Here is a 17,005-nt window from a genome sequence, read left to right as displayed (position 1 = left end):
AAAGAAAATATCTAAAAAAAAAAAAGAGTATCTGGATCAGGCTTCTCAGATGATAGTTATGCTAGGTACCTGTTTGCAAGTACAGCAGAACATCTTTCATTGTGCCAGCGCTGGGCGCTCTCTCTCTCTCATGACATGTGTCTCAAGACATGTGTCTCTGTCATCGATTAGTCTTTCCCTCCATTTCTACTCCATCTTGACAGCTGCACCTCTTACAGGATGAGCATTTAGTGAGTTGAAACTTTTGTGGTTAGGTTTTTTGTGGACCTTGTATGGTCTTTTCTCTGATTCTGCTACTTTGTCCCAGGCCTTTAAGGCTGACAATCGACACAATGCCAGAGTTTCTTCATCATGTACAGCCTGCACCTCTACCTCAGCAAAGCGACCTTCACCAAGCATCTGGTCTCTGAAAATCTCTCTACCCCGGCTCTATTTTGTCATGCTATCTCCCTCGCCTTGTCTCTCCATCATGTGAATCACTGTAAATTTGCAGCAGGTTCTAGTATTGCTCTTGCCGTATCCTTCCAGTCTTGGGGGATTGTTCTATTTTTAATAGCCCAAGAAGTCAGGATTTGTCTTACAAATTGTGATTGCATTCCAAAATTAGTGACACTTTCCTTAAATATTCTCAGATCTAACATATCCACAGGTGACCATTCAAATTCCTAATAACCCTGTGGATAATCATCTTCTGGAGGTCTTTGTTGTATATTAACCAAATAGACTAAAGCTTGTTTATTAATAACCTTTGGTTGGCTTTCTCTAATTTTATCTTCTGTCTCTACCTGAGTATTTTCCTTAATTGAAATTTTAAATTCCCCCCTAAAGGTCTATGTCCACTCTTCCTATCTCTCCTTTTGTCACTCTTCCTGTTCCTTGGGCTCCTGTATTTCCTGTTTAAGGTTCTGCCTCCACGTTTTGATTTTTTTCTTTAAATAGCAATTCTGATAGTCTTCTGCCTTTTTTACTTTGATTCATTAATTTTAAAAGGTTACTCTCCAAGTCTAGTTTCTAATCCTCATTATTTTCTCTCTGCTGCTCAGTCTGATCTGTGAGCTGCTGCATCCTTTGTTGTTGCATCTTTTCTAGCTCCTGTCTCCCATCTTCATTTTCATCTTTCTGTCTCTTATTCTGGTCTATAATTTCCTGTGTCTTCAATTCTAGTGTTTCCTCTAAGCCATGTTGCCAAGTCTTAAATTTCTCTTTCTGTTGTTCCTGTTCTTCTATAATTTCCTGTATCTTCTGTTCTAAGCCCTGCCTCCATAATCTTAGCTTCTCTTTATGTTGTATTCTAATATTGCATCATCTGCCTTGCTTTGATTTCAGTAAATTAGCTTCAGTAAATTATCCTCTAGACTTTGCTTCCAAATTTTATCTCGATTTCCTTGCTGTTCAGTCTGATCTCTGAGCTGCTTCTCCTTTGCTTTACTGACTTTTCACTTTCCTGTCTCCAACCCTCATTCTCCTCTTTCTGTTGCTTATTTTGTCCTATGAAATCCTGAACCTTTAGTTCTAGTGTTTCCTCTAGGCTATGTTGCCAAGTCTTAAGCTTATGTCTCTGTTGCTCAGACTCATCTATGAACTTCAGAAATCTTTGTTCTACCATCTCTTTTAGCTTCTGTCTCCAACCTTCATCCTCCTCTTTCTGTCTCTTATTCTGTTCTATAATTTTTTGTGTCTTCAGTTCTAGTGGTTCTACAGTTACTTATAATCTCTTTTCCAAGGCAAAGATTTTTTTTTAAACTAGGGCTCTATCTTTTGAGAAGACATAGTAAATCAAGAGAATAAGTATTACAATACTGGTAAATGATAAGGTGTCTATTTCCTCTAAATCCATCCCTGTCAAGCTATTCAAAATTTTACCACATAAAACCAAAAAGATATTTTTGGGGAGGAAAGGGTTTATTGAGCTTACTTCCACATTGCTGTTTATCACCAGAGGAAGTCAGGACTGGAACTCAAGCAATTCAGGAAGCAGGAGCTGATGCAGAGGCCATGGAGGGATGTTCCTTGCTGGCTTGCTTCCCCTGGCTTGCTCAGCCTGCTCTCTTATAGAACCCAAGACTTCCAGCCCAGGGATGGCACCACCCACAAGGGGCCCTACCCCCTTGATCACTAATTTAGAAAATGCCCCCCAGCTGGATTTCATGGAGACACTTCCCCAACTGAAGCTCCCTTCTCTGTGATAACTCCAGTCTGTGTCAAGTTGACACACAAAACCAGCCAGTACACCCTGCCAGCATCATAATAAACTCATGGACTTACTAGTGCCCCTCCCTTTGTGTGTGTACACCAGTTCTCCTTGTGTGGAGTATTACTGGTGTGAAATCCAAAAACCCACCTGGTGCTAGGACTTGATAGTTCTTCTGACTTTACATAGCCCAGCAAAAGAGACAAAAGGTCATATAAACAGTTTTACATACTATACACACTACAAAAAAGAAAGTGCTAGAGCTCAACCCAAGCAACAGACATGGCAGGTCTCCAAGGACCAACTGAGAACCAGCTCAGGCTCTGGCTGCAATGATGGGGCGACTGAAGCTTGTCTGGGCTTTTGAAATGCTGATCTAGGAAGGATGAGCTCCACCTCTTCTCCTGGCCCCCCAGCCCTGGTGCAGTTAGTACCATGAATCATGCTGATAAGGAGATAATGGAATACTGTTAAAGACAACAGGCTTATCAGACATAAAATAGAGCCCCACACACACACACAATTACTTTGTTGGCCAGCATGAGGCTGGATCTGGTGGGAGCAGGGGCCAACTAGTCCTACAGAGTTTCAGCTTTGTCAACTTAAGAACAGCCATAGATGAGAACATTAAAAAAAAAACTGGAACGAGAAATAGCCCACTTAGAAAGATGGAAGAACTCTTAGGCAGAAGCTGTGTTTGAAAATAGAAGAGTGGTAGACTTGTCCATACAGCAAGGAGGACTGTGTGCTGCTCTGAAAGAGGAATGCTGTTTTGATGTGAATCTTTCTGAGGTGATATGGGACTTGCTGGTCAGAGTAAGAGAACATTTAGATAAACAACAGAAAGAGAGATACACAGCCCGTAGATGGTTTGAATCATGTTTTAATGGCTCCCCTTGGTTGACCACCCTGATTTCTACCTTGCTTAGCCTCTTACTCATACTACTCTTGCTATTAATGTTTGGTCCCTGCCTATTTAACAGAGGAATATGGTTTATAAAAGAAAAAATAGGGGCGATACATCTCATGGTACTTAGATCCCATTTAATAGAACGAACATCTGAAGGACAAGACAAACAGCTTGAAAATATCCCCTTGACCCTTTTGGGAGCCCCATGTTTGGGCATCCCAAGGACCCAGAAGAATGGGGGAATTGCAAAACCCAACCAACCCTGTTTTTGAAGAAACTCATTTTGTGCCAGACCAGGGGCTAAACTCCAATTCCAACAAGAAAATAAGAGTCCTCCTAAACAAACATCCTATTGTCCCCACCCCCAACCCCTTCCCCTTTAGCAACAGCCAGGCTACAATAGCAGGACCAAGGTACATAAAGATAACCTAAGACATCCTAAAGAGAATAGATAACCTGACTGACCATCTTGTTTGTCAGGCGGTTCTGGTCTCATGTTCAGTCCCTGCACATTATTCCAGAAATGAAGTTTTTAAACTAAAATCTTGCTGACAAAAATAGAATTTCCCCAAGTTTGATGTAACCACAATAAAACCCTGAAAACCTAGACTTGGGCTCTCACTCTGACCCGCTGCAATGGGGAGAGTCTGAGAGACCTTGCTTGAGAGCTCTTAGTAAAAACCCTCATGTGTTTTACATTGGAATTGGCTCCTTGGTGGTCTTTGGGTACTTGCAACTTGGGTATAACAGTACCACTAACATTAACAGTACCTGCATTCCCATGTCACTGTGAAGTCACATTCCAACCAAAAACAGAGAAAGACCTCTTTGGGGAATCAACAGGAAGTGATAAAAGCAGCAAGGCACCCTGTTTTTCTTTACAAACTGGCAGCATTCACAGCAGACAGGAAGACAGGACCACTCTAATGTAAATGAAAATAGGATCTCAAGCCACCCTGGCCTAATCTCTTTGTTCAGGGGCTCTCCACATCAATGATGGATGACAGGCCTTTGGAGATTTCTCTACAATCAAGAGTTACAGCATGCTGAAAGAATAATTACTCCCTGCTTTCAAGGATATGAGTAGATCTGATTTCTGGCAGTATGAATGAGGATATTTTGCTTATTTGGTGCTGCTCCATTACCACAATCCTCCCACACTACCTTAATCCTAAAATCCCTGCCATAAGGGATCTGGGTAGGTATAACTCGTCCTTCCATGGTGAGGAGCTGCTTGGACCTCCCAATACACCATCACTGCAGGCTATTTTCTTTGGGCCCATCATCTGTAAGCCAAAAAAAGTCCCTAATACCAAAGGCATATGATTTCTGAAGGATTCCAAAAATATGAAGATCTGAATTTTTGATTTTTGTCTTGTGCCCCTGGACAAGGAACTCAAGGCCTCATGTGTGCTTAGAAAGTACAGTACCACTGAGCTCTGTCCTAGGCTGTTTTCAAAGGCCTGGAGTTATGTTGGAGTTATAAGTTATCAGATTTGAAGATATTTATTATTTGCTCTTTTATAATTTTCATCACCTTTCATTTTCCAGAGAGAACTGCTCAAGTGTGGAGGATGTTGTTCGGATATGTGTTGCAAGCTGAGGAAAAGCTAATTTCAGATCTAGATCCCTGTCTAAGACCTGTTGTAGTAAATATTTAATCTGCTCTGTGTTCCAGACAGGTGCACATGTGCCTCTCTGCCCAAGACCTATGAATTCAGGAATGAAACGACACACTTGCCCAAAGCTTTATGTTTAATATGCCTATCTTGCTCAATGGCAAGATACACCTGAACTTCCCCAAGGCTAGCACACACTCCTCTCAGGTATACCTGAGTTAACACTTTCTAAATCTACACTTTATCTTTGCTGCCCTGCTTCCTTCTGGGAAGCCCTCCCATGGGCTGCTTTCCCTGTGTACCTGTATTTTGACCGTTCTACTCCTTCACTGTGTGGTCCGTCATACATTCCCTCTCATGACAAAATGCCCTCATCTCTCCTCTCTGTTTCTTGCTAGGGAATCCTAAAAGTCCCACCCTTGTCCCCCTGTGGAGCTACTGGCTGCTGGCTCTTAATTGATCAACCAAGAACCAATTAAGGACAGGGATCCCCAGCGTCTGGACCCATAGGTTCCCATGTGATTTGGGAAGCCAAATCAAGAGAAAGCATTAGAACCAATTCCCAACAAAGACTCACCCTTTCATTACTTGGGGGGTGGGGGGTTAGGTGTGGATCTTCCTCTGTCAGGAGATACCCATTCAGGAAGCATCTAAGCTATAGATCTCAAATACTCACCTGGTCCTGACTACTGAGGGAGGGTGACTTCTGAGGCAATACTAAAATAATAGAGTGCTGCAAGGTGCTGGGATATATTTGTGCAAGCTGACCATATGCAGGCCCACTGACCAGTATAGAAACTTTGTGACAGCCATCTGTACCAAAGACACATATGTGACACTCCTCTGGTTTTTGGTGTTGCTGAATGACTAGAAAGCTCTACACTCCCAACATCATCCCAACACATGCCACTGTCTACCCTCCCCCTTAGTGCCAGAGAGCCATTACTGCATCTCCACTGTCTACCCTCCCCCTTAGTGCCAGAGAGCCATTACTGCATCTTCACTGTCTACCCTCTCCCTTAGTGCCAGAGAGCCATTACTGCATCTCCACTGTCTACCCTCCCCCTTAGTGCCAGAGAGCCATTACTGCATCTCCACTGTCTACCCTCCCCCTTAGGGCCAGAGAACCATTACTGCATCTCCACTGAATTAAACACTTGGTAAAAAAGCAAAGGGAAGAAGGGAGATCTGTCAGTGTTTCAAAAGTGGATGAGAATTACTATGCTTGGTTGACTGGCTGCCAAGACAAGCTTCAAATGAGTTATGAAAATAGAAATGGAAATGACCTCATGGTCATTCAAACAACTTCATCTTATCTTCAAGAGCAAAAGTTGCCAATTGTTGTCTAACCCTGACTAAGCCAAGCTCTGCTGTATCACAGCTAAGCCAAGGCTAGAATCCCCCATCATCAAATGTCAACAGGGAAGTTCCTCTAAGGGCCTACTGCAAACCAGCCTATGTTGAGGCCAGTTGGAATTTTAAAAGAAGATGCACTGAGGGTGAGATTTGGTTGACTCAAGGCTTAAGGGACTTTACATACTGAAGAGATATAATATTCTCCTGAGACAGGGAGGTAAAAAGATACTAGGTATGCCTGCAAAGAGGGGGTCAGAGTATGGAGTTAACATGGGGTTCAAGGAAATTTGGCTGGTCACAGAACTCTACAATAGGTGGGGCTAGATTCTGTGTGTTTAGCAATAATAGTTTACCTAAACAAGTTGGTAAGTGCTGAGAAGTAGCGACAGTCCTAGACCATGTTCATGACATAGAAGGTAGAAAACATGTGCCATGCTGGACACTAGACCTGTTAAACTCCTAATCCATGTACTTTCTGTCAAGCAAAGGTCAAGCAAAAAGACGACTACCTACCTACCTGCCTACCTACAAACCTGCCTGCCTACCTATCTATCTATCTATCTACCTATCTATTCATTTATATATTTACATACCAAATGTTGCCCCCCATCATCTGTCACAGATTTCGTCACCATCCCCTTTGCCTCTGAGGCAGCAGCTCCTCCATATCCCCTCACCTTGGTGCATCAAGTCTCTGCAGAATTAAGTACATTTTCTCCTGTAGAGGGAAGACCAGGCAGCTATCTGCTATGTATGTTTCAGGAGCCTCTGGTCAGCCCATGTGCTCTTTGGTTGGTCATGTAGTCTCTGATTGTTCCCAAGGTTAGTTGACACTGTTGGTCTTCCTGGGGGGGTTGCCATCTCCTTGAGGCTCTTCATTCTTTCCCATAACTCTTCCATAGGGATCCCCAACCTCTTTTCAATGTTTGTCGGTGGGTATCTGCATCTGTCTCAGTCAGCTAATGGGTAGAGCCTCTCAGAGGGCTGCTATGCTAGGCTCCTATCTTCAAGCAAAACATAGCATCATTAACAGTGTAGGGGGATTAGTGCCAATGGATGTGTCTCAAAATGGGCCAGTTATTGGTCAGCCATTCCTTCAACCTCTGCTCCATCTTTGTGCCTGTATTTCTTTTAGACAGGACCAAGAACTGTGAGTGAATCAAATTAATGACTTTAAAGGTATCTTGACTATGCTTTGTTGTTTTTTTGTGGAAGGGCTGTAGAGAGGAGGTAAAGTTTAATTTTGGTAGTTTGAATGGAATGCCCCTCTAAATCGAAGCATCTCAATACTTGATACCTTATTTGTGATACCGCTTGAGTGGTTTAAGTGTCTTGGCCTTCCTGAAGAAGTATGCCATTTGTTAGAATTTAGGGTTACAAAAGCTAGGAGCCATTTGCAGCGTACTCTCTCTCTGCTTCATGTTTCTTTGCTGCCCAAGATAAAAGTCATCAGTTCTCAAATTCCTGTTTAGTTGTCCTTTCTTCCTGCAGCCATGCTCCTCTGTCCTGATTTGAAGGACTGCAATCCCTCTACATCTCTTAGTGCCAAAAAAACACATACTTCTATTAGTTGCCTCAGTCATGATGTTTTATTAAAGCAATAAAAGAAGTTAATAAGAGAAGTCGGTGAGAACAAGGAAGCCTAATTAGAAAATGCCTCCATCAGATTGACCTACCTATTGTTTAGGGTTTGACTACTCTTGCACAAGATAGAAAAGACTTAACTCTCAGGGAAAGTAACACTCAGATGGTTCTTTTATTATATATGCAAATGGTTCACAATGGTTTTGCTTATTTGTTTTCATACTCACCCATAAAAGACATATATTTAAATAGAACTGTCCATAAAATGAGAATCATTAATAATCATTAAGAGTAGAAAAATATATTTTATTTCTTTATTTGGACTGAATGTGCAGGTTCTGGAAGTGACAGACAGACATACTTAGCAAGCATCATCACAAGGAGGAAATAATCAGTACCTTTACCTATTCTTACTAAGCTTGGCTACTCTTAGAGCATTGTCTTTTCTTTTGATGTCTGGGGCTGAAGTCCCACAGTCTACTGAGAGCAAAATCAGAACATGGTCCAATTAAAATAAAACAATATTTGTATTTGTTCCAGAGTCACTGCTGCTCCCTGGCAAGATAAAAGTGGTAAGATATAAGTAGGTTAGGAAAATTCTCAATTATTTTACATGGGATTAGGAAGGCAACACCTAGTAAAAGTGAAAGTGATGGTGGATTTGTATTTTTCTGTTTGTTTTGATCTTTTGCTAGGGAAGAAAAATAATTTCATGTATCTACTGGATAGAGGGCAACATCCAAGTCTCTGATAACCTATTATATGTCAGTGGTGAACTAGCTATTTTGAATTATTGTTATTTATGAGGGATTTTTTTGTTAAGTATGATTTAAGACATGTGTTTTATAAAACACACTATTGCCACTATTATTAATTGTTCTACTATTACTTCACAGGGTATAGTCAGAAACAAAATCAGAGGGCTCATTTATAATGCCAATCCAAACCCCACATGATATATGAGGAGGTTAACTTCAAACATAAGGTCTTCAACTGTGTCTTTGTGATGAATCCTCTAGCTTGTCAGACTTTTATCTACCATGCCTCTTATTGCAAAGTTCCAATTTTCCATAGTTGAATAAAACTGTCATCATCAGTTTATCTCAAGGAAGGAAAGTACAGATGAGTCTCTAGAGGAATGTTGAGTGTTGGGATGCAAAAATTGTCTTTACTTTTAAAACAGATGCTATGACAAGGACTGATTCTTCACTCCAGTTTACTTCATGTTCAGCATCAGTCTCATCGTTCACGGCCCAGAGTGATTTGTTTTCTAATGTTGTGAATATCTTAGCTTATCTTTCAGCAATGATACATAGCATATCCTGTGTGGGATAAAGATGAGCTTCTATTATTACAGACCCACACTTCTGAAGCACAAATGTCTCTTATTGTGAACCAAAGCCAGGGGAATTCTGAGTGCAGAACTACAACTGAGAGGAAGGAAGAAGACTTTGAACTTGTTTCTCTTTTAGCTTCCAAATATATTTTCTGCCCTAATCCATTTTTTCCCAATTTAAAACACAGGGGTCTGTTGGGATCAGATAATCCTCAGTGTTGTATCATACTTCTGTTCTCAATAGTATTCCTTTCTTCTATGAATATCCTTCTCAGGAATGCCATTCTCAGTAACTATTGGAATCTTTCTCTCAGTAACTATTGGAATCTTTCTCTTTAACAGATCAAATCACTATTTCACTTCCTGTCTGTCCTGGCCTAAATCCCAGAATATGTGTTTTCAAGAATGCCTTTTCTCAATATACTTCTGAGATACTTATTTCCTTTTTCTGTGACTTCTTATTTTCAACTATATATGTCTAAAAGTGTTGTCACAGTTGGGAACCCAAACAAATTTCAATCCTTCTTCCATGTTTTCACTCTGTAAAAATGACTACCCTACACAGATTTAATCCATATTTTCTGTATTTTCAAAGTTGTGATGATTACAACTGTAAAATACCTAGGGTGTAGACAGTAATTGTCATGTGTCTGATATAATAAACTTGTTCACATGCAGCCTAAATTCCTCAAACAGGGTTAGTGCTAAAATGGGTGCTGGACAGTAAATAAACCTGTCCAATGGCAATTGAATAACTTGTTAAAATAGATCAAGCCATATTAGGTAGCTTTTAAATATAGTCTATTGTGATAAAATGATTCATATATAGCAAAGTTCAATTCATATATCTAATTCATTAGTAATGTAAATAAAGATCTCTAGATACTTTGAATTATAACACTGAGTAATCTTAGAGTCAATGACATTAAGGGAAATTCCAGAGCAATACTGAGTCATAAAGAAGCTAAAAGTGTTGATGGCTGGGGACTAAGAAGTGCACATCCATAGACCAGTTTCCTCCAATAATCTGGTGGGATTGGATCTTCTCTGAAATCACTGCAAAACATAGGAATAGTATTTCTTTTTCTTTTTCTTTTTTTATTCAATTTTCCTTCATTACATGATTCAAATTTCCATGGGATTTATTTCCGTTTTAGAAGGATTTTACACTCATGGATAGGTTATCTAAACACTCATCAGATTGATAAAATAATTTACTTAGTATAGCTTTGAGAAATTACAGGAATCAGGACAGCTGTAGAAACCCGAAATGATTTCTATCTTCACAAATACTGGTGAGAGTTTTTCCAAAAAGTTGTTTCTTTATGGCTAAGTTTCAGAACTTCCAAGAAGATGCTCCTTGTCTGGTGCTGGTGAGGTTATATACACATTGTTTTGGCTGGTATAACCACAAGTAATCATCAGGTTTATAAAAAGAGGGTATTTTGTCAGGTTTCTCTGAATCTAAGAAAGAAGGGAAAGCATTGTTATTTATAGTTGAACTCATTTAGCCCTTGCATGCTCTTTCTGTTTTATAGCATGCATGCCTTCTGCATCAGCAGAAATAAACAGGAAATAACTAATCAATATTATAACATTTATAATAATAATTGTATATGGCCCATACTTCTGGTACAATCATTAAATTCTTGTTTTGCCTTGAAAGCTATGTATACAAGTATCAGAATCGAGCAATAATATAGCACCAATCTTTTTTTCTTGGATATCTTCCTTATTTACATTTCAAGTGTTATCTCCTTTCCAGATTCCTCCCCCCCACTACTTCCCCTGCTTCTATGAGGGTGTTCCCCTACCCTCCCACCCACTCCCACATCCTCTCCCTCAAGTTCCCTTACAAAGGACATCCATCTAGCCTTCAGAGGACCAAGGGCCTCTCCTACCATTGATGCCTGACAACGCCATTCTCTGTTACATGTGCAGCTGGAGCCATGGGTACTCATTGGTTGGTGGCTTAATTCCTGGGAACTCCAGGGGATCTGGTTGGTTGATATTGTTGTTCTTCCTATGGGGTTGCAAGCTCCTTCAACTTCTTCAGTCCTTTCTCTAACTCCTCCATTGGAGACCATGTGCTCAGTCTCATGGTTGGCTGAGAGCATCCACCTCTGTATTTGTCAGGTTCTGGAAGCACCTCTCAGGAGACAGCTATATCAGGCTCCTTTCAGCAAGCACTTCTTGGCATCCACAATAGTGTCTGGGTTTGGTGACTGTATATGGGATGGATTCTCAGGTGGAGCAGTCACTGGATGGCCTTTCCTTCAGTCTCTGCTCTATACTTCATCTCAATATTTGCTCCCATAGGTATTTTTTTCCACTTTCTAAGAAGGACCAAAGCACCCACACTTTGGTCTCCCTTCTTCTTGAGCTTCATGTGGTCTGTGATTGTGTCTTTGTATAACCACTCTGGAAATCAGTCTGGCGGTTCCTCAGAAAATTGGACATATTATTGCCTGAGGACCCAGCTATACCACTCCTGGGCATATGCCCAGAAGATTTCCCAACATATAACAAGTACACATCTATGTTCATAGCAGCCTTATTTATAATAGTCAGAAGCTGGAAAGAACTAGATGTCCTTCAACAGAGGAATGGATACAGAAGATGGAGTACACAATGAAGCACTACTCAGCTATTAAAAGCAGTAAATGCATGAAATTCTTAGGCAAATAGATGGAACTAGAAAATATTATCCTGAGTGAGGTAACCAAATTACAAAAGAACACACATTACCTGAAAATTGGATATTAGCCCAGAAGCTCAGGTTACACAAGATACAATTCACAGACCACAGGAAACACCAAACTTTAAGTTGCCCTGTGTGGCTTTCTGACTGAACAGCCATGAGCAACAGTAAATTAACAGCAATATCTGCCCTTTGCAACACAACTTTCCTGACTGCACTTCTATGATAGCCCTTGACTTTCCCCCCTGAACTACATATGAGCTTAAATATGAGATCATAGTGTCTATGTCTCCCCTATGGGTATATTATGCTATATTAAGACGTATAAGTGACAAGTATGGTGGCGCAAGCCTTTAATCCCAGATCTCAGGGAGTAGAACCAAGAGAATCTCTGTAAGTCTGAGGTCATCCTGGACTACAAAGAAGATCCATGACAGCCAGACCTGTTTCATAGAGAAAACCCAATTTACTATTGGGTTGTCATTCTATGTATTATACAAATCTATGGTAAGACTCACTATGTCAAAGTAAGTGACATTTCTCCACATATTCTTAATTAATAATTAATCTCATTTCTGGGATTTATCTCTTACATAAACTCAGGACCACTGGAAAGAGGTCCCAAAACTTAGAGGCCATTCCTCACAATAGGAAAGTACTTCTAATGCACAGGTAAAGAGTCCCTTCACACAGTTCAGTAATTTCCCCACTGCTATTTGTTACGAATCATATCTCCAGGGCTACCTTTTAAGTTATGGAAGTAGAACATTATGCACACCTATAATCCTCTCCTTGTGGGCAGGAGTGTTTGGACTTCTGGGCAGTGCATCATGACATGAGGTGCATGTCCTGCCCCTTGGGCAGCTGCTGTGACCATGTTCCTTTTCCTTTGTCTCACTCAGGCTAGAAAGATTATTCCGGGAACCAGAGTCATCCTCTCCATTAGAATGAAATAGTGAGGTCTCATAACAAACTAAAACTGAGTCTTCTCCAAATAATTTCAGGGAGTTCTCAATTAGAAAGGTTACAAGGGGCCTCTGTGGATAAAGGGCGCAAGCACAGAGGGTCTCTGTCATTTTGCATGGTTGAAAAAAATCACATTTGATATACGAGCCTTGTAGGCTGAAAATATGTAGTTCAAAATTCTACAAAAAGTCAGCGGTTATAAATTGTAGGCTGGATTTTTGTTAGAAATTTAAAAGATAATTTTGAGATCAGATGTTCAATTGTGATCATCACAGTGCAATAGTATGTAAGAGGATGATTTCCAGTTTTCACATTGTGATGGCCAGTATGTGATGCATACTGTCCACTGGAGTAACTTGGGTTGCATTTGACACACACATGGCTGAGCATGTTTGTAAGGATGATAGAAAGGCACAACTAAGGAGGAAAGATGATCACTGAATGTGGGCACCATCCTCCTGAAAGTTCCCACAGCATGACTAAAAACAAGAGACAGGCAAACCGATCAGAGCAGTAACATTCATGTGTATCAGATGTCTCAATGCAGATGCAATGGCAACAGCTTGATCTTCAAGCTCATTATATTGGGGGATATTTGAAATAATGCCTAGTTTCAGGAAACTGAATAGTTATGGTTCGTCAGTGACAAGTTCTTTGGAACCATAACTTTTCTCCTGAAATTTGATTTTACACAATATGAGGAAAAGTTTATTCTGAGCTAGAATTTCCTACATTATACTCATTACAGGTCCAAGGGCAACTAGGGAATAATAAATTAGAAACTCAAATACTGATAGTCAAAATTTCCATTTGATACCAATGCTATATACTTTTTGGTATTTAATTTCAGGACTTGAAAGGTTGCTACCATTGAAAAATGTACTCTAAGCCAATCATAATCAGCATCAAGAGGCCAAGGGCATATATTTGGTCACAATGACTAGGTACTTTTCAGTGATATCATTTGTTGATTCTTTTATTGTGGGATTTAGGCATGCATACTTGGAGCTATGACAACACAAATTATAAGCTATCTGAATCTCAGAACAATTTCTCTCACTTTGTTATAATAATCTGTTTGGATGCATTAGTTTACTCAATTTGTAAATATGAAGAGAGGGAATAGAGTAATTATATCTTAGGCATGGTCTCTGAAAATAAAATGAAACTTAGGAAGTGTACTAGAAATATTCCTTAAAAATTTCCCCAAGCTGTAAAAAAGAAAGACGAATTTAATTGGAATATAAAGTTGAGATTATAAGCATGGACCACTGTAACCCCCCCAAAACACACTTTTTGAAAATGTCTTCAATATTTGTGAACAATTGAGACCTTTTACTGTCAGCATTTTCAGTGAATATGTCTGTGATATATAATCCCTAATGTGTGTAAGCAAATATTACTTCTATTTTTTAGATGCCAGCCAGTGCCTCTGCACAGTGCCAAATTTCTCTTCTTCATGGACTTGGTCAGGTACCCCAAGCCGTTGATCATATAGTCCAGATGTCATCAGATTTCCTTTGATAAATTGAAGGAACTCCTTATAGAGAGATAAATATATATTTTGTCAAAAAATATATCATGGAAACTACTCAAAATACATTCAAACTGTAAAATTCAGTTTTAGTTCCAAATTTCTTCACAGAAATTTTTCCCTAGGTAGAACACTGATATATAGGTCCATTAAGTTCCCTCTATCAAAAGAGTAATCCTGAAGCCAGGCAATGGTGGCACATTCCTTTAATCCCAGCACTTAGGAGGCAGAGGCAGGGGGGTTTCTGAGTTCGAGGCCAGCCTGGTCTGCATTGTGAGTACCAGGACAGCCAGGGCTATACAGAAAAAGGGTAATCCTGAAAGAAATCAGATGGGCTTTGATTGAAAAAAAAAATTCTTTAGTGGACAGCTGAGTAAACTAGCCCACATAACACATCAAAACCTCAGCTCAATTACTATTTTAAATGACAGAAACATCATGGTAATGTTACTAAAGACAACCATAGTATCTGATTTCTTAGGAGCAGAGACTCATGCCTGCTACTGGTAGCATGAGATCCCATGAAGTCATGGTTCTTAGACAAGATCCTGTCACCATTTCACTAAACAATGGTGATTCCCAACTCCATTCTAAATATTTATGCTAATATTCACAGATAATGTAGCCCTTACTCATTCATCAAATAAGGTTCTCTTCACAATGGATAGAGACTATTAGAGAAAACCACAGCTATTCAATGTAAATGGAACAAAATATCCTATGGTGCTGAGCTGCAGGGCATACATATACATAGTAACTCCTGAACTATAGTCTCTACACATTGGGTAAAAGAGTCCGGAAGATTGTACATCAGAGAATCAGAAACTTTGCTTTGAGATTGTACCTTCTAGAAATGAGTGGGCAGCTTCACTTCTGATACTCCAACAATATCATTTCTTAGACAATTTCTGAACAAAATATCATCAAAGTTACACTAGTGAATGAGAGATAAAGACTTGTCTGCACATGAATACCACTGAGAGTGAGTATATTAATCTTTCCCACAAATGAACTATGTAGATGGCAAGCAAATCACAGTTGGTTATCGTAGAAATAGTACATACACTACCAAAAATAATGGACTCATCAGGTTATTTGGAAATATTTATGTCTTTATTTTTATCTATATAATTATAACATTAAGAAAATGGAACATGAATTGAGCATAAGTGGAAGAGTGAGAGGTCACAACAATAAAGCAAGGGAAAGGATAGAAAAAAATTAAATAATTTAACTTTATTTTTAATAATAAAAAAATATTATTTTATGGTATTGAAGCAAAGGCATCAGTGATTAGCAATGACTATTCCATAGACAAGGGGACCTTCATTTTGATACCAGTATTTTATGAGAGACAAGCAGATCATGTGATCCTACTTGGTATGTGTAATGAAGATATTCATGAAGGAGTCACATGCTTTTACTGAGGAAGAGAAACCTGCCTCTCAGAAATTAAGGGGAGAGTGAGAGAGAATGAGAAACCCTGGTAGCCAAATGCATTTGATTAGGGATACATACCAGGTGAAACTCAGATGCAGGTATGAGGTGACCCTTCATATGTCCACATGGAGGAATCAAAGGAAAGACACATAGTTACTACATTCCTGCTCATTATGACTGGCTTCCCCCACCCCGAATCGCTCTTCCTTATGCTGTATCAGAGAAACCTTTAAGTTACCAGATTTCTCTCGTATGTATCTACTCTCACTCGTGGATGTATGATGATAGAAACTTCTCACAAAGATTTGGAGGAATTCTGAGGGTGGATGATGCAAGGACTTTCCCTAACTTTAAGATACATGCCACCTTATGTCCAGACTGATTTTATATGCTTACATCTTCTCCACAATCCAACTTCTCCTTTATTCTTTGCCATGATGCAATGTTGGGTGAGATTAGAAGTACATCCTCAGTTTTGGGTCATTTTTCTTAGATGAGGGACAGTATATCCTGAGAGCAAAATGGGACATACCTCTCATGCCAGCCCAGAGCACTGTTTGCTTCTTGAGAATCAGAACAATGATGTACACAGCTACACTGTAAGGTCTGGCATGGCCCAAGAGGACCTTGAACTGGTTTTGTGCCTTAGTCTTTTACTGCACTCAACTAACCCTTACGTTAACCCTGAAAACTCAGGCAATATTTATTTTTATAAGAATTCTCACAGTTATGAAGAGATTAAATCCAATTTTTCTAGTAGATGGATTCTGTTAAATAGCACACTCTTACCTTCCTATTGTACATCCAATGACTTGAATCACAATTCTTTCTCTATATGCTGTTAGATTTGAACAGGTGGTGTATTTAAGAGAGGTAGATCTTTGTCCTTAGGAAAGCTGGAGAAGACCCATGTGAGCCCTACCAGAATTTACCCTTGTCTTGGGATTTTTTATCTTTCCCAATTGCTAGACAGTTATAATTTCTGTTCCTAGTCTATATTTGTCTCAGCAGAGGCTGACAGACTTTACCCAGCGATCACCTGTAGAGCTGCTGAACTCTGGACTTGTGGAAAGCTGATGTTAATCAGTCTAGTCAATGGAATTGCTTTGTGTCTTTTATCTCTATCAACTAATTAGATGCTTTTGATAAATGACCCATTCTCCAGCCTTCGACTAGCATTTCAGCCTCCTGGCCCCCCTTTTCAACGTCCTAATGTCAGCAGGAAGCAGATACAGAAGAGAGATACGACATCCATTTTCCCATTCTACAGGCTGAAATACTAAGTCAAAAAGAACCCCCCCACACACACACCCTTCCCACCCACCTGGAACTTTCTGAAAGCAACCCCATGTCTCTTCTTAGATTTTG

The sequence above is a fragment of the Mastomys coucha genome, unplaced genomic scaffold (assembly GCF_008632895.1).
Source record: "Mastomys coucha isolate ucsf_1 unplaced genomic scaffold, UCSF_Mcou_1 pScaffold17, whole genome shotgun sequence".
Lineage (NCBI taxonomy): Eukaryota > Metazoa > Chordata > Mammalia > Rodentia > Muridae > Mastomys > Mastomys coucha.
This window is presented reverse-complemented; position numbering follows the sequence as displayed.